The following is a 22903-nucleotide window of genomic DNA, read 5'->3' as shown; positions in this document are numbered from 1 at the left end:
GGGCCTGATTCAGGGCTTCCTCCAGCTACACATGGACTGTGGAAATGGGAGAAAGCTGCATGAGGCACAGACAAACCCTACAGGACAGAAAGTGCTGAGTTCAGCATGACAGCAGCTCTGCTACTGACAGAACATCGCTGAAAAAAAGCCATCGTGTTTCTGCAGGCATTAGCAACAGCTCTCCAGCCAGCAGGGCTTTGCCCCGAGTCAGCCTGAACCAGTACAGCACAAAGGTTTTCAAAGGGCAGGAGGAAATACCACTCCCAGGCTCCTGAGCATCTAAAGCCCCTCTGGCCCTGACAGATGAACAGCAGCCAGCTGAGATGCACCATTTCCAGACAGCCCCCAGCAGGTGTCCATCAGCAATTACTCCTGTGGATGGCTCCTAGTGAACAGTGACCAAAGAGTGCCCAGAGCGGGTGTGGAGTCTCCTTCTCTGAGACATTCGAACCCGCCTGGACCCACCTGTGTGATCTGCTCTGTGACCCTGCGTGAGCAGGGCTTGGACTGGGGGATCTGCAGAGGTCCCTTCAGCCCAACCAGCCTGGGATCCTGTAAAGGGCATTTCTGAAAAAAGTCCCTTGAGGTGTAGCCCCTGTGGTGGGGCTAAGTTAAAACACAGCCAGCTGCCCAGTGACCTCCCAGGCACTTTGCAGATCATGATGATTTTCTGTGCGGGAGCAATTTTCCTTAGTTGAAGCCTACATGAACCCCAAGTGGCCTGTTCTTCTCAACTCATGGAATTAGCAGCTCCACCACCAGCACTCTCCCTCTACACAAAACCAGCACCACAGGGCACCATGCACTGGCCAGGCTGCTCTGGGTACCTGTTCTTCCAGAACTCCAGCTCCACCTTTGGGTTCGGATTGCTGCCTTGCAGGAGAGGCTCTGAAGACTCTTTCTTCAGTGCCTCCTGGATCTGGTGGCTCCAGTCTATGATGGCCGACTCCATGGCATACACCAGAGATTCATCTATCCGTTCCATGCTGTAGTAAACAGAGTACGTGATTAACTTTGTTGATGTGCATTGCTCAGTTGGATCTACTTCCAATGGCCGTGTGGGCAGCTGGATTTTACAGGGTTTCACATTTCAAAACCACAAAACAATCAAACCCCATAAGATTTTGTCACTGGTTTAATATAGGAATTACACTCTGGAGAAAATGGCTGAATGTCTGCAGCAGTGTGGGCAACAACACTGTTCATAAAGTGAATGGTGGAAATGAAGAGCCAGTCGCCACCTCTCTGCACAGCCAGTCATTGTCACATCAGATCCATTCAGGTTCAGGATCTGACCTGGAGACTCACACATCCAGCAAGATTCTCTCTCCCCATACCATTCTCCCTCAAAATATTCTACATCCCTGCAGTCATTAACTCACTTAATTCAGCAAGAAACACCACCAAGTGGGCTGGGAAGCTGAGGACAGGTCACCCCACTGCCTTGGAAGCAGTAACTTCTCACAAAATCCCACCCGCACCACGTCCTGTCTGAGGAGCGATTCATTCCACTGCACCCACACATCTCCTGGGGTTCCACAGGGGCACGCACGCAGCCCAGACACGATGACAACTTGATGTACAAACGCATCTGCTTCTCTGGACCTTCCAGAACCTGTTATTTTGGGGTGGTACTCACGATTTCTCATTTTCCAGATCAATGTCCTCAATTCCCTCTGAGCCAGCTGGGAGAGGCAGCAAGGTCTTGCCGTCTACTTGGCCAACAACTGTGAAAATGGTACTTTTGAGGTTGTGGACATGACGCACGATGTCTTGTGACACCACTTGTGGCCAGCCCTGATGGTTCTTCTTGTTCGTTAGGATGGGCACGATCACCTACAGCGGGAGTCACGGAAGACCAATGGAGAAAAAAGTGCAGCAGGAGACGGACAGGCCACCAGGCTCTGAGGTCTGTGCTTGGCCAAGCCTGGAGACCCATATTCATTGCTGTCTCAAGCAGTTCCCATGTGAAATAGAGGCAGCTGATGATGAATGGGCATCTCTACAGGCCCACTTTATACAGCAGAACACCCTTTTCCCCAAATCCAAGCAGCCAAGGAGGGCGGAAGCCAGTAGGCAAAGTGAGCAGCCCCATCCCCAGGCTCTCCCAGCCTTTCAAGCCCGCAACTGGAGATGGCCCCATGGGCTGCTGTCCCTTGCCCTCACAACTGTCCCCGGTGCTTGGTCCCCATGTCCCTGCCCATGGGCACAGCCGTCAGGCTGCCCTTTGAGCCTGCCAGGGCTGGGCTGAGCTCAGTGTGCTGCAAGGGAAGGTCTGCTGGTACCCCCTGGGATACACTGGTGGTGAGGGGCCCCCAGGTCCCAGCTGCAGCCCACCAAACAGGAGCTTTGCCTTTATCAGCACTTTTACTGACCCGGCAGCATGGGGTTGTGGGGCTGGTCGGGGTTTGCCCAGATTTGAGCTGCTTTTGGCTTGTTTGAGCTGTGACAGCAACACCGTGTCTGTCACCTATCCTGGCTGGCTCTGCACTGGGACCAGCCTGTGGCAACAGCCTAACAAAGCCAGGTTGTCCCTAGTGACAAACAACAGCCCTTTGTGTTACTGGACTCAGGGTGGGGGTAGGGGAGGGGGGGGAGGTGACTAAAGGCATAAAAATAGCTGCAAATGGACATAAAATTGAAACGGAATAAAGCAGCTCAGCACCTCCATGGTGCTGTCCCAGGATGCTGAAGACTCTTTGGAACTGTGGCTGGCTCTGTAGACCCGAAGAAGACCCGACCAGCCACCTTCGTGCCCAGGGAGCCGTGGGAAGGGGGAGCACAACCCCAGGGAACACACGGGCAGGTGCTGACGAGTTCACCTTCAGCAGTTTTAGCTGCATTATTAGCAAGATGTGTCTCTATTACTTAAAGCATGTGGACTGCTAATGCCAGTGATGTTGTAACCAGGCAAATGATAGCCGTTCATTTTCTTTCTGACTGTTAAAATGATAACTGGACTCAGGACGAAGCCCCAGCCCACAGAGCAGGTGTGTTCCCTTCGGCACCGCAGGAGTGAAGCAACAAGTGGACAAGGTCACCAGCTGTGACCCCTCACTGAATAAAGACAAAGTGTGGGCAGAGGAACACACGACCCCAACCCCAGGAAATTCAAGACCTTTTTCACCTTCACGCAGACCCACCCCATCTGCCTGACCCAGCACCACCGCTGCTTTTGCCTTCGAGTGAAGCTTGAGAGGAAAATAGGATGAAAACCAGGCACAATCTGCTCCCTGCAGAAATACTGCATGTCTGCACAGGGGAGAGCAAAGCCTGCAAACACGCAGCTGGGACGCACAATCCCGGCTCCCAAAGGCATCCAGAAAACAGGATTTAACAGGATCTGCCAAAGTGTTCCTACCCCACCATCTACCCATAGCAGACGGTGCTTGCAATGCTATTGGCCAGCCGTGATGCAAAACCACTGTTTGTGCAGACTTCGCAAGACCACGGGGCTCATCAAAACAAAAGCTCCCCGTATAAATAATGTGTTTTCTCACAAAACCAGGATAACCAGTCTGGCAGCCTGCTCTTGGGAATCCAATCTATCAGTCACCATCTTAATATACCAAACATCATGATCAGAGCTTCTCAAATCCAGCAGCTCCTCTGCTTTCCCATTACAGCCTCATTCCTGAGACTTCTCCAGGTGAGGAGCCATCAGGAATAAACCGAAACAACATTGTCTAGTTCAGGCTAATAACACAGCAAAGCAAAAGCACTCGAACCTCTTGACGATCTCTTTAAGAAAACATCAGCCCACCTGAGATAACCCGACACTGAGCTACAGGAGGCTCCTGAACATCACAAAACACTTTTTCACTATGAGAGTAATCGAGCACTGGCCCAGGTTGCTCAAAGAGGTTGTGAAGTCTCCATCCTTAGAGATAATGAAGAGCTACCTGGACATGGCCCTGGGCAACTGGCTCTGGATGGCCCTGCTTGAGCAGGGGTTTGGAGTAGGTGACCTGCAGATGTCCCCTCCAGCACCTGTGGGTACATCAGTCCCACAAGGACCCCACTGATAGACAGAGCTGATGTGGATCAGCATTCAGGTGGTTTATATGAGTTCTAAAGCCGTCCATGGTACTGCAAAGGGCAGAGTTAAGGGTACAAGTGCATCAGCAGAGAAGGGAGGGAGGCCAAGGAGCCTGTCTGTAGGAGGGGACACCTTCCCCGCTGCCATGTGCGAGGGGCACCCGGTACTCATGGGTGCCAGGGCTCCCTCTGCACCTCCGGGGCTGCCCAGGCCTCACAGGATCCCAGCCTGGTTAGGTTGAAGGGATCTCTGCAGATCCCCCAGTCCAAGCCCTGCTCACGCAGGGTCACAGAGCAGATCACACAGGTGGGTCCAGGCGGGTTTCAATGTCTCAGAGAAGGAGACTCCACACCCGCCCTGGGCAGCCTGGGCCAGGCTCTGGCACCTCCCAGCAAACAAATTTCTCCTCATGTTGAGCCTGCCCCCGTGGCCCCTCATCCTCACCTCCTCCACGAGGGCGGCAAAGTGCCGCAGGGCATCGGCGGGCAGGTCCCCGCAGAGCAGCTCCCCGGGGCCGGCGCCGGGGGCCCGCAGGAAGAACAGCCCCTTGCGGCGGGCGGCGGGGGGCGGCGGGGGCGGCCCCAGCTCCAGCTCCCCGGCCGGGCCCCGCCAGAGCAGCAGCGCCGGCCCCGCCGGCCCCGCCAGGAAGCTCCGCAGCAGCGGCCCCGCCGCCTCCCCGCCTGCCCAGCGCTCCCAGCGCTCCGCCGGCACCCCCAGCCCCCGCGCCGCGCACCGGCACAGCCGCTCGGCGCCGGGCACCGGCTCCACCGCCTGCTCCATCCGGCCGGCACCGGCGGGTGTTTGCGGGGAAGAGCCGCGTTGCCCGGGGGAAGGGACACTGCGAGGAGCCGGGGGCGGGCCGGGGCGGGACCCAGCTCGCCTGGGAGACGCAGCTGCCCCGGGCAACCACGGGTATCAACACAAGCTGGGGATGGAGGGCCTGAGAGCAGCCCTGCGAAGGACTTGGGGGTGCTGGGGGATGCTCCCTCTGGGGGGGGTCTGGATACCACTGGATCCACCTGGGCACCCCCAAAGTGGCTTTTTAGCACTTATTTTTCTCCTGAAAAAGCAAACACAGTGGGGCTTTCTCCCACCTGGTTTGGCCTTTAGGAAGGGAAGAGCAGAAGAAGGGGCCTTGGGGACTAGAACCACTACGCAAACATTTGATTAGGGAGACAGGAGCTAGAGATTTGTCTGTCACTGTGGAAGAGGTGACAGCGGTGTGATCTTTGCCTCCAGACTAATCCCAAAAATATGCCCAAGCTAGAAATGGGTCAAATGGGGAAAGGGAATGGGCCTGGACCACAATGGCAAACTGATTGTTCAGAACTCCCAGGAAAAGGGGGGTACCGATATTTGTTGGTATTAACTGATGTTTTTTCAGGTTGGCCAGAAGCGTTCCCTACCAGGACAGCAAAAGCTTAGGAGGTGACTACAACACTGATACACAAAATAATACCAAGGCTTGGAGGCCCAGCTGTTAGATCCTCTGATTGAGGGCCACATTTTACTGATGAGTATGTGAAGTCTTTTGCAGAAAACTTTGAAACCATAATAGGAAGGTCCATTTCAAGACCCCCTGACTGCTACCAATATCAGAGAACAGAATGCCTGGATTCGCCATTCTAGAGTGAAGAAAGCCTGCGAAACACCACGGAGGGTAACCCGGGCGCAACCTGGAAAACTCTGTTTTTCACAGTCACCTTTTGGTCCTTCTGGGGGACCAGCCTGGGTGGTGCTTCCCGCTTTGGGAAGAAGAAACCCAAAAGAACAAACAAGTAGAATTTTTGGTAGATATGGGGGCAACACTAATGAAAACCTGGATAGAAGAAACTCCAACCCCATGATGGGAGGGGCCTTTTTCTTGTTTTGTTAACTACAGAACCAGCCGCTGCCCCCACCCTGAAGCACACAGGCTGTTGTCCCACACTGCCAGCACCACCCCCCTTCTTTTAGCAGGATCATTTTATCTGAGCATGGCAGCGGCCCTAAAGGCACTTGCTTTGATAGAGCTGTCCAATAAGGTGTTGAACAAGTCCTCGCAGACACGCAATGATGTAGCACGCTATAGAAATCAGTGCTTCTGTTACTTCGATTAAAGAAGTAATTTCTCTCAATATTCCAAACCAAGATTCTAACAATGCCATGAGTGGACTATCTACACCTGAATTCTCAGCCAATTCTTCTGCTGAAGCTGTGGTTAGACATATATCACCTTTTTCTGCCAACATCGTATCTGGGACCATGTTATTTTCCCATGCCATTCTACTAGTAGCATCTAATTGCTTGGTGATTCATTTAACTGCTTGTCTAGTATAACTTATAAATAAATGTTATTTATCCCGTCTACATTCTTGTTTGTAGTTACCTACCAAAACAAAAAGGACTCAGAACCCGCAGCTACCTTGACTTCTTGCTTTGTGTTCCTTGGGGACTCCTCTGGGGACCCCAATCTAATTGAAATAAACCCTGTCATCAGAGGAAAGCCCTCAACTCCTTTTTCTGTTGCCCTGATGGATCACAGTGTTCAAACGCCAGGGTAAAAGGAATTTCCAATTGTACGACGTCACAGGTACCTTCCCAGTGGGGGATAAAATGGAATGAAGTGTCATCTTCCCACAGTACCACCAAAGATCCACTCAAGAAGCATTTGAGGACATATGAGGACCAACTTCCCGTGTCTCTGCACACCTACTCATGTTCCTAGGAACTTGGTATCATTCCTGCCGCGTCGTGAGAGACAGGCAGTACAATTTCCAATTATTCCTGAAAATGCCAGGGGAATTTTGATATTTTCCCCTGCAAAGCTGGAAACAGGAGGGAGAGAGTATGACACGACTTATTTCTCCATGCCGTAGAGTCTTGGCATAAGGCTAAGACGCACTCCATCCCCTGTCAATCTTCGCTCCACCCCAGAGGGAAGGGTACCACTTGGGCCACAGGCCTTCCTGCCGCACAGGCATAGCAATTGCTCGTTTAGGCTTTGCACCATATATTTGATCCATTCTACCCAGGCATTTGTACCTCCATATATTTTGAACCTTCCCAGGGCATCTTTTCTACTAATGTCTATTTGTGATCCATAAACCCCACTTACTGAATCATCTGCTCTCTGCCTTGCAATTAGCAAAGGGTTGCACTGCAGAGACTCACATCCTGGGAGAGACTGTCCTTTAGATAGGGTCATTTTTCTTTGCAACTCTATAACCGTTCATTGCTCACTGTCCATCCCCTAAACTCTGTGGTCCACTGTACCAGGAGGGGCAATGAGAGCACAGGCGGCGGCCTTCCCCGGCCCCAACCACCGCCTGCCCGCCCCAGTCCGCCGCAGCGAGCCCGGCCGCCCATCCCCGCCCAGAGTTCCTCCCCACCCCCCGCCCCGGCCTTTCGCCAGCGAGTTCGCCTCCCCCCCGGGAAGCCGGGGCGTCCCTGCCGGCTCCGTGCCCGGGGTGGACGGGGGTGGACGGCGGGGGGGGTGGACGGGGGCGGGGGGGGTGGACGGGGGCGGGGGGGGCACGCGGGCGTCCCGCGGTTTCTCAGCCCCGCTGTCGGAGGCCTAACCCCCTCACCTGCCCGTGCTGCCGCCTCCCGCGCTTCTTCCTCGGTGGCTCGCTCGCTCGGTCCCTCGGCCCGCTGCCCGCCCCGGCCGCGGGCTGAAGAAGAAACCGACCCCGCCAGCGGCTTTGCCTCCCCCCGGGGAGGCATAGAGACACCGCGTCCCCGTCCCCGTCTCCCCGTCCCGGCCCGCCTGCCTCCCTGCCTACCCGCGCGCGGGGTTCCTCGGCCGATCGGCAAGACGCTCCCGCGCTGGCCTCCCCGCGACCGCCCGCCCGACGGGCTTGACTCCGAGCGACTGACCGTTGGGCACCTGGCGGGGGGCAGGGGGCCGGTTGCCGGGCGGCGGGGAGAGCGCGCATGCGCGGCGCGCGCAGTTGCCGACCCCCTCCGGCCCTTCCCGCGGGTGGGCCGGAGGGGGCGGGGGGCAAGGCGAGGGCGGGAGAGACCGCGCTTTGGGGTGCGGGCGGGGGGGGGGGTGTTTGTGCTCGCCGTGCAGTCTGAGCCGGAACACGAAGTGAAATTATACGGCGGCGGCGGCGGCGGCAGGTGCGGGTGGGGGGCACGACGACACCACCACGACCCCGCCGCCCCTGCCGAAATAAACCCCCACCAAAAAAAAAAAAAACACCGCCACGAAACCCGCATCCCCACGCCACGCGCGAGCCCCGAAACTCCAGACACGGACTCGCCGAGCGTGTGCACGGATCGCGAGGGTCGAAAAGCTCGACTCGTAGAGTCGCGTACACTGTCCCGCAGCGGTCCGGTCCGGTTCGGTTCGGTTCGGTTCAGTTCAGGCCTTTCCCGCTGGTCCGGTGCGGTCCGGTCCGGTTCAGTCCTTGCCCGCCGGTCCCGCTTACTTAGAGTAAGCCTAAAATGCACAGATCTCTCCATAAGGATGGGTTTTATACTCTACTTCCACAATCTGCTGGCAGTACAAAAGAATAAGCGGCAGATCTACTTAGGCTGAGTCACGGTGCTTTGCTCCTAAGACCATGCATACCATGGGAATATTTCAGCTGCATGTCCCACCCCAACCCCAGAGAGCAAGAGCTCCAGGAACAGGTGGAGAAACAGGGAAGAACACTGCAGTGCTTCTGAGAAATAAAGCAAGGACAGAAAGGCAGACGGGCATGCTGTGGAACCTTCTCCTTACCCGACTGTGCTGCTGCCACTCATGAAATGACACTGTAGAGCAAGTACTTTTAGCACCTTTTTTGTGTTTCACGTTCCAGGAACCCTTCCCCTGGAGGTCCAGCTGCTGAGGTGGAGACTCAGGACCTGGACCCCATGGCTTCGGGGCAGAGGCTCTGATGGAGAGGAGAGGAGATCAGGGGTTGCACTGGGAAATGTGTCTGCACTGCAGGGGATGTGAGAGAGGTTCCTAAATCCCATCCCCAGCATTTCTGGTAGCAGTTAACTCTTCCTGCCCATGTCTGTGCTCCTGCAGCTGTGTCTCTGTCCCTGGGTCTGCTCCCTGTCCGTGTCACAGACCCCGTCCCACCCGCTGTGTGCTCAGCTCTGTCCTGCTCACACCGCCTGGCACTGCCCAGGTGTTGCTTTATCCATGCGAGCCACGGAACCTGACACACCAATATGATGTTCACAGAGTTCGCTTTATTGTCGGACCGGGCTGGCTTTATAGCAAAGCTGCCCTGTCCACGCGCCTTACAACAACGTGATTGGTTGTAACTCGTGTTATACAATAACACGATAGGCTGCATGTGCTGTCCACGCGCTCTGCACGCATGTGTCCGGCGATTGCTCACTCATTATTACCTTCTAATGGTGCTCCTTTAGTCTCTTTTGTCTCTGGCTTCACCTCTCAGCCAGGCTGGGGACAACCCCATCCCCCTGGGGCGGGGGGGGCTCTGCCACTACATCTCCCCCTCTTTTATTTAATATTAACAATACGCCATATCATGCTTTAAATACAGTGTGAAATACAGGGTAAGAACATTAAGGCTAATACAATTACAATTAACAAGAACAAACCTGTTTTCAATATTCCTTTTAACCAAACAAGGCATTCACCCCAAAAAACCCAGTATCTTCTGTTATTTTCTTGTTCTGCAAATCTTCTATCTTTTTAACTTTTAAGTTCAAACAACACATACAATCAAACTCTTCATAACTGTGAACATGTCCAATAACAAAAAATTAATTGCTGCTCTGTTTTACAAAGTGGTATTCTCAACATTGGCTACATTCATTGCTTAAAGCGATAACATGTCTGAGGTTAAGGGTTGTCATCACTGCAACCGGTTTCTTCTCTGTTAGCTAGCCAAGGTCTCACCCACTTTGCTGGGATCCATGAATTTTTGTGGTTACCTGTAGAAACACAAGCATATCCCCTTCCCCAGGTTATTAGTGACATAGGACCTTCCCATTGTTGTGTTGTCGGATTAAACACACTAACCTTAGGCACATTTTCGGAAAAATCTTTGACATTTTTGATTTGGTGCATAACAACCGGTTCCATTTCAGTTTCACTTTTAGGATTAAGCCAGTTCAGCACATACGATGCCTTCATCAATACCTCTTCTGGGCTCACACCAATTCCCCCTTGTTTTTTCAAAACAGACAAGAGATTTTTAATGTACGGTGTGCACGCTCAATAATTGCTTGGCCAGTAGAATTATAAGGGATTCCAAACAGGTGCTGTACCTTCCACTGGGTGAGGAAGGCTGCAAGTCTGTCAGAGTGGTATGCAGGGCCATTATCTGTTTTGATTTGTGTAGGGACACCCATGACAGCAAAGGCTTGTAGTAAATGACGTTTTACTGCCTTTGCATTTGCTGAGGTCAAGGCTGTAGCCCACAGCAGTCCTGAACAGGTATCTATGGAGACATGAATGTACTTTTGTCTGCCAAATGGTGCAAATTCAGTAATATCAGTTTGCCATAACTGACCTGGCTGCAAGCCCCGAGGATTTACTCCCTTTTGTTAGAGAGGGACTATGCGGGCACAATCAGGACAAGCTGTGATAATGGCTCGAGCTTGTTCCTTTGTAATTGTAAACTGCTTTCGGAGTGCTGCTGAGGACTGATGAAAGAATTCGTGAGCTTGTCTGGCTTGTTCAAAAGGGGATATATCTGCTACTGCCACAAGTTTGTCTATGGTGCTGTTTCCCTCTACTAGACCACCTGGTATGTTAGTATGGCTTTTTATATGCATGATAAATACTGGTGCTGTCCTATAATCTAATACGTTCCACAAATCTAACAATGCTTCAAACAACAAGGAATTGGAAACTCGCTGCAAAAGTGCTCTATGTATTCTTTGTACAATTCCCACAACATAAATAGAATCTGTTACCAGATTAACTGGAGAGTTATGCCATTTTTGCAATGCTGCTGTCACCGCTCGCAATTCTAAAATTTGAACCGATCCTTCAGCTATGACAATCTGTGAATGCCACTGACCATTCTCAAACCATACAAAGCCTCCTTTGCATGAGCGACTACTCGCATCTGTGAAAATGGTTATAGCATCTAGTGGATGCTCACTAACAATTGACATAGGCTCTAAGGGGAGGTTGGTCTTAAATATAGGATGTGGTGGATAATGATTGTCCACCTGCACCGGAATCCGGGCAAGAGCTGAGGCAAGATCGTCATGTTTGAGAAGGATCTGTTCAAACAAATTGAGGGAAATAGGGATCACAATTTTAGCAACATATAGTCCAGACAATGTCAGAAATCTGCTTAGTCCTTTCACTATCACTTGGGCAATGGCTTCCCACCTCTGAATGATGGTTTTTTGTTTTTGGCTGTTTAAAAATATCCATTCTAATATTACCAATGGATCCTTTTCTTCCGTGCTCCACTGGGCCAAAAGTCCTGCCACTTCCTTATTGGTATTATAGACATAGAGAGTAACAGGCAATTCTGATCTTACCCGCTGAGCAGTATTCTGTGAAACTTTTCTTGCAATCTGCTCAAGCGCTTTCTGTGCTTCTGGTGTGAGGCACCGTGGTTCTTGGGGGTCTCGTCCCCCACGGAGGAGACTAAACAGCGGTTGCAAATCTGTATTTGTAATACCCACAACATTTCTTATCCACTGTAAGTCCCCTACTAACTTCATTGCATCGTGAAGGGTTGCTATCTTTGCTTTCACAGTAAGCTTCTGAGGTCTAATCATGGCCTGAGTTAGTTCATATCCTAAATATTTCCATGGTGCGGTTTGCTGTACCTTTTCTGGTGCCACAACCAGACCCCATTGACCTAATTGCTTTGTCAACTGAGTTATTATGTCCTTACTAATTTTCTCTTTATTGCACAAAAGGATATCATCCATATAATGATAGATGATCATCTGAGGGTGTTGTTGCCTGAATGATTTTAAAGCCAAATCTACATACCATTGGCAAATAGTAGGAGAATTTTTCATTCCCTGAGGTAGCACTACCCAATGATATCTTTTTGTGGGAGCTTGATGATTAAGCACTGGAACAGTAAAGGCAAATTTTTCACAATCCTCTGGGTGTAAAGGAATCGTGAAAAAACAATCCTTCAGATCAATGACAGTTATATCCCAATCTTTTGGAAGCATGGTTGGGGTAGGAAGACCTGGTTGTAGTGCCCCCATATCTTTCATTACTGCATTAATTGCCCTGAGGTCCTGTAACAAACGCCACTTCCCTGATTTCTTCTGGATAGTAAAAACAGGTGTATTCCACGGGCTGGTGGAAGGGACCAAATGTCCGAGACTGAGTTGCTCTTCAACCAGCTCCTCTAAATGTGCGAGCTTTTCTTTTGGTAATGGCCATTGATCCACCCAGACAGGATCATTTGTTTCCCAACTCAGCTTCATACATGGCCGGGTGTCGCTCGCTGCAATGGCCATTATTAAAAAGGTGACTGCATAACTATTCCCCACTGAGACATCACATCCCTTCCCAATAATGCAATTGTTGTGTTTAGAACATAAGGTCGTACCCATGCCTCTAAGCCCTCGCCCTCCTCCCTTATCTTAACCATATGTGTGCTGATGTGGGTGGGAGTGGCCCCCCCTATCCCCACTACCATGGTATTTACTGCTTCTAAAGGCCAACACAAAGGCCAGTCAGTGCGAGGGATAATCGTCACATCTGCGCCTGAATCTAAAAGCATTCTTTTCCTCTTAATCTCACTGCCAGGCCCAATAATGGAAACTACCCTAGATGGTTTGTCCAAAGTCAGTTTTTCCGTGAAAGCAACCACAGGGGCTCCAGTAGAACCAAAACCTTTCTGACCTCTTTCTGTATTTAAAGCCTTTGGAACACATGCTTTAAAAGGTACCAATTGTGCTATACGGGTCCCCTGTTTAATAGTCACAGGGGGTGTTAAGACTTGCAACATAATACCTATGGGTCCAACATAATCAGAGTCTATTAATCCTGGCAAAACAAACAACCCCTGTCTTGAAGCAGAAGAACGACCTATTAAAAGTGCACTCAATCCATACCCTAGGGGCCCTGTTACTGTAGATGGAACTACATGTACAGACCGGTCTGTTATTGTGACATCTGTTCCCACGGCCAGATCGACGCCTGCGCTTCCTGAGGTTGCTGCCCTGAGCTCGGACAAGCAACCATGGCTGTTCCCCCTCTCGGCTGGTATTGTGGTGTCATCGCGCCCCAGCCCCTGGCGCTGGTCCTCCCGTTTCCCGGCAGCGGTGTCCCATCTTTTTTAAATCTTGATCGACACTCCACTACTCGGTGTCCATACTTATCACACCGACTGCACGTGCCATCAAAGCGCAAATTATTGAGAGGGGCTGGTGACTGACTAGTGCCATTACTAGGTCCCCCTCTCCGAGTATACTGAGGGCAATTTCTTCTAATATGTCCTGTTTGTCCACAAGTAAAACATGCTAGGCCGCGAGAAGAAGGGCTTCGACCTTTCATTGCAGGCTTAAGTGCTGCAGCCAAGGCCGCAGCGTGGGCTTGAGCATGTATTTTTGCTTTTTCTACCTCCTGTTGCATCATTGGTACCCGTGTGCAAGCTTCCACCATCTCTGCTAAAGAAGCACTTTTTCCCAAACCGGCTAATATCTGTTGGCATTGGGTGTTTGCATTCATCATAGCCAAATCTTTCCCCACAGCAGCTTTTGCCTCTGGAGTCAAGTTAGGAGAGGCATCTATAGCTTCTTTCAAACGATCTACAAACTTCATATATGGTTCCCCAGGATCCTGCTTTATTGTAGAATAGGGTGGCACAGGGTTACCTATATTTGGCAATTCTTTCACTGCTGCCAAGGCAAGCCCTTGCGTTTGCTGCAAAATCCTTGGATGAAGTGCTGCCTGAGTAGCACCATCCGCATATTGCCCACGACCCAGTAACCGGTCCATGCTCGCTAACCGCAACGGATCATCAGCTGGTAAACGAACATTTTCTAATACTGCCAATTCCACTTTCCCCTGCCACGTGTCCAAGAACAGCAAATACCCCGTTGGAGGAAGCAATAACTCCATCAATGCCCTAATATCTGTTTGAGTTAGTACTTGCCCCTTGAAAAATGAATTGATTAGCTGCATCACATGCTTATTATCCATACCATATTGCATAACTGCACTTTGCAATTGCTTAACCGTTTTCCAATCAAAAGGCGACCACTGCCTTTGTCCTCTATTATCTATGTGCACTGGCATTGCTGTAATACTACCAGGTAACATGATCCCTTCAATAGTTGCATCTCTGATTACCCCTTGCCAACGTTGCCCTGCATTATAAGAATGATCTCGAGGAATATCTCTACCCTGATGCACAGGGCAGCACCCAAATTATCATTATTATCACTGCTATACAATTCCCTTGTGTTTCCCTGTGGATCAGTAAGTCGACGCATATTTGCAAACCGATCTGCTAACCCAGTCTCCAGCCCTTTTCCATATCGCGCTCTCAAATATTCATCTGCTTCTCTTACAGACCACATCCCATCTTCAACACATTGTCTAGCCCATTTTTGTATTTGCTCCCTTTTGATACGGAGCTCCTCGGGAGTGAGGTCTAATTCCGCCCCCTCCCTTTCCTGTTTTCCCCGTTTTTCACATTCCCTGCCAATTGCCTCCAGCCCGTCCTTAATTGCATCTGACGCCTTTTTATATGCTATTAACCGCGAAGTTTTACTGTTACCGCCATCTAGTCGTTTCATAGCTTCTAGAACTTCTTGCATCTGGCTCTCCTGCCGTCTCAGTAAGTCCTTCAGGCTCTGCACGTGGCTCTCCTCCTGGCAGTCAGGGCGATTCTGCGGTGCTCTGTCCTGGTGTTCCATCGGGTCCTCCGGCAAAGGCACGTCGGCTGGATTAACTTGTCCTGGCTTGTTGAAACTTGCCGGTTGCTGCCATTCGTCGTTTGAGCCAGGCAATGGCTCAACGGGCGCAGAGGGTAGAATTTGCTCTCCGCCCCAGAACTCCAGATCTGATACGGGACATACCAGCGGTGTTGATTCTTCGGAGTTCTCGGAGGGTGGGCAGCTCGCGGCGGGCGGCTCCGAGGGGACGGCACACAGCTCGGCTCCTCTGAGACTTCCTGCACCAGCTGCCTGACCTCCCGCCAGGGTCCGGCGAGATCGCAAGCCTCGCGGCTCCCCCTTGTAACCGCTTCCCATAGTTCGGTCCCTATGTCCTCCCATGTACCGGGAGAAAAAAATTCGTCCGTCGAACGAACACAGCCCTTACGCTGGGCGAATAGTAAAAGGCGCTCCACCGCGTCTTTTTCCAAAATTCTTCATGTTCTTGCAGCCAGCTGCAGAATACTTCTCACTATTATTTTTCCTTCCACGGATGCCGTGTTTCCCATGCCACCTGCTTCTTCGTAGGCCTACTTTCCGCTATGATTGAGCGCTGGGCTGGTGTCGCCCCCAGGTGGCGTCCTCGCGTCTTCACTTCCGGCGATCTTGCTTCGATACGAAGGATCACGTCAGGGTCACCAAAGTGTTGCTTTATCCATGCGAGCCACGGAACCTGACACACCAACATGATGTTCACAGAGTTCGCTTTATTGTCGGACCGGGCTGGCTTTATAGCAAAGCTGCCCTGTCCACGCGCCTTACAACAACGTGATTGGTTGTAACTCGTGCTATACAATAACATGATAGGCTGCATGTGCTGTCCACGCGCTCTGCACGCATGTGTCCGGCGATTGCTCACTCATTATTACCTTCTAATGGTGCTCCTTTAGTCTCTTTTGTCTCTGGCTTCACCTCTCAGCCAGGCTGGTGACAACCCCATCCCCCTGGGGCGGGGGGGGGCTCTGCCACTACACACTCTCAAATCATACATGCCCAGAACGTGCACCCTAAACTGTGCACCCCAAAATCCTAAACCCCTTAACCCTGCACCCCCAAATCCTCCAGACCCATGTGCCGAACCCAGCACCCCAAAATCTGCCCCCCAAAACCTACATCCCCAAATCTGGCACCCCCAGGTCCTGAACAGCCAAAATCTGCACCCCCAATTCTGCCTCCCCAAGACCTGCACCCCCAATTCTGCCTCCACAAGACCTTCACCCCCAGTCCCTGCTCCACTAAATCCTACACCCCAAACCCTGCACCCCCAACCTCCTGTACCCCAAATCCTGCCCCCACAAGTTGCACCCCAAAACCCTGCTACCCCAAATCTTGTACCCCCAGATCCTTCCCCCAACACCCTGCAATCCCAAACCCTGCACCCCCAATTCTGGCGCTAAACCCTGCACCCCCAGAACGCTGCACCACTGAACCTTGCACCCCAAAACCCTGCTCCCCCAATCCTCCCCCCCAAAACTCTGCACCCCAAAACCCTATGCCCAAAACCCTGCACCCCACAAGTTGCACCCCATATCCCTGCACCCCCAAATCCCTGCACCCCCAAATCCTCCAACCCCCAAGTCCTGCACCCCTAGGTGCTGAACACCTGAACCCCTCACCCCAGACCCCTCACCCCAAAGCCCTGCACCCCCAAATCCTGCCTGTAAACGCTGAACTACAAGGTTCTGTACCCTAACAGCCTGCTCACCCAGATCCTGCACCCCAGAACCCTGCACCCCCATATTCTGATCCCTACAGCCTGCATCCCCAGCTCCTGCACCCCCAAAACCTGTACCCCTAAATCCTGCACCCTTCAACCCTGCAGCCCACAACGCTGCACCCCCAACCTCTGCAGCCCCAGTTCCTTAACGTGTGAAACCTGCACCCCCAAGTCCTGCACCTCAAAACCTTACACCCGGAATCCTGCCCCCCAAACCATGCACCCCAAAATCAAGGCCCCTCAAACTTGCACTCAAAAGTCCGCACCACAAAATCCTGCCCCCCCAGTTCCTAAAGACATGGAACCTGCACCCCCAAAGCCTCACCCTAAAGCCCTGCACCCCAAATCCGGCCCTACCAAACCCTTCAGCCCCGCACCCCACGATCCTCCTACCCTAAACCCCAAAAGCCTGCACCCATAAATCCTGGAGCCCCAGATCCTGCACCCGACACCCTGCACCCCAGAACTCTGCACCTCCAGATCTAAACCCTTCAACCCTGCACCCCAAATCCTCCCCAAAACACTCCACCCCCAACGCCTACAGCCCTGAATCCTGCCCCACAAACCCTGCACCCCCAGATCTGTCCCCGAAACTCTGTGCCCCAACAGCACGCACGCTCAAATCCTCCACCCCACATCCTGACCCCCAAATCCCTCACCCCAAAACCCTGCACCCCAATACCCCAGACCACCAAATCTTGCACCTCCAAATCCTGCCCCCTTTGGACCTGCACTTCAAACCCTGCACCCCCAAATCCTGCAACCAAACATTGTACCCCCAAATCCTTGACCTCCACATCCCGAATCTCCAAACGCAGCAACCCCAATACCCTACACCCCCAATCCCTGCACCCCCAAATCATTGTCCTTCAAATCCCACACCCAACGCTCGTACACCCCCAGATCTTGCACCCCCACACACTGCACCCCAAATCCTGCACCCCCAAATCCTCCAGCCCCACGTCCCAAACCCCCAAACCCTGCACCCCCAGTTCCTGAACATGCGAACCCTGCACCCCCAAATCCTGTCCTACCCAACCCTTCACACCAAACCACTTCACCCCAAGATCCTGCTGCCCTAAACCCTGCACCCCAAAATCATCCCTCCCAACCCTGCCCCCCAAACCCTGTCCCCGTAAAGCCTGACCCCGAAACCCTGCTCCCCAAAACCCTGCTACCCCCAATCTTGCACCCCCCAACTCTGCACCCTCAGATCCTGCTGCTCCAAACCCTGCACCCCAAATCCTCCAGCCCCACGTACCGATCTCCCAAACCCTGCACCCCAGAACCCTGCACCCAACAACCCCTTCACCCCCAAATCCTGCACCCCCAGCCCTACCCAATAAAATTTCCACCCCCAAACCCTGCCCTACCAAGCCCTCCACCCCAAACCCCTGCACCCCAAGATCCTGCACCCTAAACCCTGCACCTCCATATCCTCCTTCCCCAAATCCTGCACCCCAAAACATTGCACTCCAAACCACTGCACCCCTAAACCCTGAACCCCCAAATCCTGGCCCCCAAACCCGGCACCCCAAACTCCTGCACCCAAAGATCCTACTGCCCTAAACCCTGAACCCCCAAATCCTGCACCCCTGGAACCTGCAACCCCAGACCCTGTAGCCCCAAATCAGGCCCCGCAAAATCCTGCTCCCCCAGCCTTGCACCCCCAAATCCTGCACCACCTAATCCTCCAACCCCCTAACACAACCCCCTAACCCCTTGTCCCCAGGGTCCATTGTGACACCCTGGGGATGCCCCTTGTCCCCAGGGCCCATTGTGACACCATGGGGGACCCCCTTCTCACTGAGGACCCATTGTGACACCATGGGGACCTCCCCTTGTCCTCAGGGCCCATTGTGACATCCTGGGGACTCCCCTTTGTCCCCAGGGCCCATTGTGGCACCATGGGGACCCCCTTTGTCCCCAGGGCCCATTGTGACAGGGTGGAGATCCCCCTAGTCCCCAGGCCTGTTGTGATGTCCCAGGACCCCCCATTGTCCCCAGGGCCCATTGTGACACCTTGGGGACCCCCCTTGTCACTGGGGACCCATTGTGACACCATGGGGACCACCCGTTGTCCTAAGGGCCCATTGTGACATCCTGGGGACCCCCTTGTCCCCAGGGCCCATAGTGACATCCTGGGTACCCCCTTTGTCCCCAGGGCCCATTGTGACATCCTGGGGACCCCCTTGTCCCCAGGACCCATTGTGACATCTTGGGGACCCCCCCTTGTCTCCAGGGCCCATAGTGAAGTCCCAGGACCCCCTTTGTCCCCAGGGCCCATTGTGACATCCTGGGGACCCCCCTTGTCACTGGGGACCCATTGTAACACTATGGGGACCTCCTCTTGTCCCCAGAGCCCATTGTGACATCCTGGGGACCCCCTTTGCCCCAGGGCCCATTGTGACGTCCCCGGACCCCCCATTGTCCCCAGGGCCCATTGTGACATTCAGGGGACAGCCTTTGTCCCAAGGGCCCATTGTGACACCGTCGGGACCCCTGTTGTCCCCAGAGCCCATTGTGACATCCTGGAAACCCCCTTTGTCCCCAGGGCCCATTGTGACCTCCCAGGACCCCACTTTGTCCCCAGGGCCCATTGTGACATCCTCGGGACGCCCCTGGTCCCCAGAGCCCGTTGTGACATCCTGGGGAGCCCCCTCTGTCCCCTGGGCCCATTGTGACACCGTGGGGACCCCCTTTGTCCCCAGGGCCCATTGTGACATTTAGGGACCTCCCAGTTGTGCCCAGGGCTCATTGTGACATCCCAAGACCCCCCATTGTCCCCAGGGCCCATTGTGACGTCCCAGGACCCCCCTTTGTCCCCAGGGTCCATTGTGACATCCTGGGGACCCTCTTTGTCCCCAGGGCCCATTGTGACAGGGTGGGGACTCCCTTTGTCCCCAGGGGCCATTGTGACGTCCCAGAATCCCCCTTTGTCCCCAGGGCCCATTGTGACATCTCAGGACACCCCAATTGTTTCCAGGGCCCATTGTGGCGTCCTGGGGACCCCCCTTTTTCCCCAGGGCCCATTGTGACATTCAGGGAACATTGTTTTGTCCCCAGGGCACATTGCGACATCTCAGGACCCCCCAATCTTCCCCAGGGCCCATTGTGGCATCCTGGGTACCCCTTTTATCCCCGGGGCCCATTGTGACATCCTGGGGACTCCCCTTGTCACTGGTGACCCATTGTGACACCATGGGGACCACCCCTTTCTCCCCAGTGCCCATTGTGACATCCTGGGGACCCCTTTGTCCCCAGAGCCCATTGTGACATTCTGGTGAGCCCCCTTTGTCCCCAGGGCCCATTGTGACATCCCAGGACCCCCTTTGTCACCAGGGCCCATTGTGACGTCCCAGGACCCCTCTTTGTCCCCAGGGCCCATTGTGACATCCCCGGACCCCCCATTGTCCCCAGAGCCCATTGTGACATCCTTGGGACCCCCATTGTCCCCAGGGCCCATTGTGACATTCAGGGGACAGCCTTTTTCCCAAGGGCCCATTGTGACACCATCGGGACCCCCGTTGTCCCCAGGGCCAATTGTGACACCATGGGGACCCTCCTCGTCACTGCGGACCCATTGTGACACCATGGGGACCTGCCCTTGTCCTCAGGGCCCATTGTGACATCCTGGGGACCCTCTTGTCCCCAGGGCCCATAGTTGCACCCTGGGGACCCCCTCTTTATTCCCAGTGCCCATTGTGACATCCCAGGACCCCCCTATGTCCCCAGGGCCCATTGTGACACCATGGGGACACCCCTTTGACTCCAGGGCCCATTGTCACATCCCAGGACCCCCCAATTGTCCCCAGGGCCCATTGTGACATCCTGGGGACCCGCCCTTGTCCGCAGGGCCCATTGTGAAGTCCCAGGACCCCCTTTGTCCCCAGGGCCCATTGTGACATCCTGGGGACCCCCCTTGTCACTGGGGACCCATTGTATACACCATGGGGACCCCTCTTTGTCCCCAGGGCCCATTGTGACATCCTGGGGACCCCCCTTGTCACTGGTGACCCATTGTGACACCATGGGGACCCCCGTTTGTCCCCAGGGCTCATTGTGACATCCCAGGACCCCCCATTGTCCCAAGGACCCATTGTGACATCTCAGGACCCCACTTGTCACTGGGGACCCATTGTGACACCATAGGGACCCCCGTTTGTCCCCAGGGCTCACTGTGACATCCCAGGACCTCCCATTGTCCCCAGGGCCCATTGTGACATCATGGGGACCGCCTTGTCCCTCTGGCCCGTTGTGGCACCGTGGGGACTTCCTTTGTCCCCAGGGCCCGTTGTGACACCATGGGGACCCCTTTTGTCACTGTGGCCCAATGTGACATCCCAGGACCCCACTTTGTACCCAAAGCCCATTGTGACACCGTGGGGACCCCCCTTGTCACCAGAGCCCATTGTGACATCCTGGGGACCCCCTTGTTCCCCAGGGCCCACTGTGATGTCCCAGGACCCCCCCTTGTCCCCAGAGCCCATTGTGACATCCTGGGGACGCCCTTTTTCCCCAGGACCCATTGTGGCACCATTGGGACCCCCTTTGTCACTGGGGCCCATTGTGACTTCCCAGGACCTCACTTTGTCCCCAGGGCCCATTGTGACTTCCGGGGGACCCCCTTTGTCACCAGGGCCCATTGTGACGTCCCAGGACCCCGCTTTGTCCCCAGGGCCCATTGTGACGTCCCCGGACCTCCCATTGTCCCCAGAGCCCATTGTGACATCCTGGGGACCCCCTTTGTCCCAAGGGCCCATTGTGACACCGTTGGAATCCCCGTTGTCCCCAGAGCCCATTGTGACATCCTGGGAACCCCCTTTGTGCCCAGGGCCCATTGTGACATTTCAGGACCCCACTTTGTCCCCAGGGCCCATTGTGACATCCTGGAGATGCCCTTTGTCCCCAGAGCCCGTTGTGACATCTAAGGACCCCCGAATTGTGCCCAGGGCTCATTGTGACATCCCAGGACCCCCCATTGTCCCCAGGGCCAATTGTGACATCCTGGGGACCCCGTTTGTCACTAGGGTCCATTGTGGCACCATGGGGATGCCCTTTGTCCCCAGGACCCATTGTGACATCCTGGGCACCCCCTTTGTCCCCAGGGCCTATTGTGACAGGGTGGGGACTCCCTTTGTCCCTAGGGCCCATTCTGACATCCTGGGGACCTCGTTTGTCCCCAGGGTCCATTGTGGCACCATGGGGACCCCCTTTGTCCCCAGGGCCCATTGTGACATCACAGGACCCCCTTTGTCCCCAGGACCCATTGTGACATCCTGGGCACCCCCTGTGTCCCCAGGGCCTATTGTGACAGTGTGGGGACTCCCTTTATCCCCAAGGCCCATTGTGAAATCCTGGGGACCCCCTTTGTCCCCAGGGCCCATTGTGACATCTCAGGACGCCCCAATTGTTTCCAGGGCTTATTGTGACATCCTGGGGACCCCCCTTTGTCCCCAGGGCCCATTGTGACATTCAGGGGACCCCTCTTTGTCCCCAGGGCCCATTGTGACATCCTGGGGACCCCACTTTGTTCCCAGGACCCATTGTGATGTCCACAATGGCCCCGTTGTCCCAAGGGGTCATTGTGACATCCTGGGGACCTCCTTTGTCCCCAGGGCCCATTGTGACGTCCCAGGACCCTCCATTTTTCCAAGAGCCCATTGTGACATCCTGGCGACCCCGCTTTTTCCTCAGGGCCCATTGTGGCACCATGGGGAGCCCCTCTGTCTCCAGGGCCCATTGTGACATTTAGGGGACTCCTCTTTGTCCCCAGGGCCCATTGTGACATCCCAGGATCCCCCAATTGTCCCCAGGGCCCATTGTGACATCCTCGGGACCCCCCTTTGTCCCCAGGGCCCATTGTGACACCGTGGGTACCCTGCTTGTCCCCAGGGCTCATTGTGGCATCCGGGGGACCCCCCGTTGTCCCAGGTCCCATTGTGACATCCCAGGACCCCCCTTTGTTCCCAGGGCCCATTGTGACTTCCTGGGGACCCCCTTTGTCCCCAGGGCCCATTTTGGCACCATAGGGACGCCCTTTGTCACTGGGGCCCATTGTGACATCCCAGGACACCCCTTGTCTCCAGGGCCCATTGTGATATTCAGGGAACTGCTATTTGTCCCCAGGGTCCATTGTGACATCCCAGGACACCCCCTTGTCCCCAGGGCCCTTTGTGACATTCAGGGGACCCCTCTTTGTCCCCAGGGCCCGTTGTTGCATCCTGGGGTCCCCCCTTGTCCCCAGGGCCCATTTTGACATTCAGGAGAGCCCTCTTTGTCCCCAGGGCCTGTTGTGACATCCTGGGGACCCCCTT

At 54.3% G+C, this 22903-nt stretch overlaps 1 pseudogene; it reads right to left on the bottom strand.

Annotated features, from left to right (window-relative positions):
* Positions 1-1743, bottom strand: part of LOC136110108 (dynein axonemal heavy chain 9-like) — a 71144-nt pseudogene extending 69401 nt beyond the window's left edge.
* Between the last annotated feature and the right edge of the window lie 21160 nt (positions 1744-22903).

This window comes from Patagioenas fasciata, chromosome 19 (genome assembly GCF_037038585.1).
Source record: "Patagioenas fasciata isolate bPatFas1 chromosome 19, bPatFas1.hap1, whole genome shotgun sequence".
Lineage (NCBI taxonomy): Eukaryota > Metazoa > Chordata > Aves > Columbiformes > Columbidae > Patagioenas > Patagioenas fasciata.
The sequence above is the reverse complement of the archived record's forward strand: the minus strand, read 5'-3'. Positions and strand labels throughout refer to the sequence as shown.